General features: G+C 53.3%; 1 pseudogene across 1 annotated transcript; it reads left to right on the top strand.

Moving 5' to 3' along the window:
- The first annotated feature begins 476 nt into the window (after nucleotides 1–476).
- Nucleotides 477–1,433, top strand: LOC309603715 (olfactory receptor 14C36-like; annotated as a pseudogene). The gene has a single exon. The product of its transcript is annotated as an olfactory receptor 14C36-like (transcript).
- The last annotated feature ends 392 nt before the right edge of the window (nucleotides 1,434–1,825 follow it).

Genomic DNA, 1,825 nt, shown 5'->3' on the forward strand with positions numbered 1-1,825 from the left:
GTGCAGCACAAATGCTGAGGCTTTCTGACATCCAAGAACACTCCCCTGGGTGCAAAGGGAGGAGGAGCTGTCAAAAACCCAAACCTCTCAACCTGCCTTCTGCCACCTCAGTTCCTTAGCACTGGGAGTGCAGATGCTGACAGCCCCTTCTGCACTAGGAGCAGTTTCATGAGACAAGGTCAAACACCAGGGCTGGCCCCTGCCCCCACTCTTCCCATCAACCCACTGCTGCAGAGCAGGGCTGACCCCTCGGCAGCCAGCGGGCAGAGCCCCTGCTCCTCATGGCACGTTCAGCCAACACCAACCAGGGCTCCAGCCGCAGAGCTGAAGGAAGGTCTCCTAGAACTGGAAAAGGGTGTCTGCATGTAGCAGGGCGAGGGTGTATGAGAAATGGCTTTGATTTTGCTCAGAGAAGTCTTCCCTAACTTGACACTGTCTTTTCCTCCTATTACAGTGCCCATGCCCATAGACAGCAAATGTCCAACCACAGCTCCATCACCCAGTTCCTCCTCCTGGCATTCGCAGACAGGCGGGAGCTGCAGCTCTTGCACTTCTGGCTCTTCCTGGGCATCTACCTGGCTGCCCTCCTGGGCAACGGCCTCATCATCACCGCCGTAGCCTGTGACCACCGCCTCCACACCCCCATGTACTTCTTCCTCCTCAACCTCTCTGTTCTCGACATGGGCTCCATTTCCACCACTCTCCCCAAATCCATGGCCAATTCCCTCTGGGACACCACGGCCATCTCCTACCAGGGATGTGCTGCCTAAGTTTTTCTGTTTGTCTTTTTGATGTCGGCAGAGTTTTGTCTCCTCACCATCATGGCCTATGACCGCTACGTTGCCATCTGCAAACCCCTGCACTATGGGACCCTCCTGGGCAGCAGAGCTTGTGTCCACATGGCAGCAGCTGCCGGGGGCACTGGGTTTCTCAATGCTCTCTTGCACACTGTGAATACATTTTCACTCCCCCTCTGCAAGGGCAATAGTGTGGACCAGTTCTTCTGTGAAATCCCCCACATCCTCAAGCTCTCCTGCTCACACTCCTACCTCAGGGAAGCTGGGCTTCTTGTGGGTAGTGGTTTTCTTTTTTTGGGATGTTTTGTTTTCATTGTGCTGTCCTATGTGCAGATCTTCAGGGCCGTGCTGAGGATGCCCTGTGAGCAGGGACGCCACAAAGCCTTTTCCACGTGCCTCCCTCACCTGACTGTGGTCTCCCTGTTTGTCAGCACTGGCGTGTTTGCCTACCTGAAGCCCCCCTTCATCTCCTCCCCTCTGCTGGACTTTGTGGTGGCAGTGCTGTACTCAGTGGTGCCTCCTGCAGTGAACCCCCTCATCTACAGCATGAGGAACCAGCAGCTCAAGCATGCAGTGTGGAAAATGATGACTGCCTGTTTTTTCGAAGCAATAAACTGCCCATCGTCTTCTGCATAGTAGTTATAATGTAACTCATTGCAGGACCCGCCTGACTTCTGAATTTTTTGTTGTTTGTGGTGGTTTCTCAATTGTGATAATGTTGTCATCTCCTTTCTAATTCACTGTCTGCTTTGCTTTTCTGACTGAGTGGCAGCGTAAATGAGGAGCCATGCTCCCTGTGTTTTTAAACAAAATAAAGGACCTGCAGCAACTATTTTTTTCCTGACATCCTTCCTCCAAGGCCTTTTTGGAGCTGCAGGGACAGTTCCTGTATGCATGGGTGGAGGGGAAAAGAGTCCCAGCATGGCAGCACTGCCAGGGAGCACCAGCGCTTGGTCTTCAAGAGCTGTTCTCTTGCCACTTCCACACTCTCCTTCTGATCCCTTGTGTTGGTGTCAGCCCTGAGTGCT

This window comes from Platalea leucorodia (genome assembly GCF_965183815.1).
Source record: "Platalea leucorodia genome assembly, contig: HAP1_HAP1_SCAFFOLD_180, whole genome shotgun sequence".
NCBI classification, from domain to species: Eukaryota; Metazoa; Chordata; class Aves; order Pelecaniformes; family Threskiornithidae; genus Platalea; species Platalea leucorodia.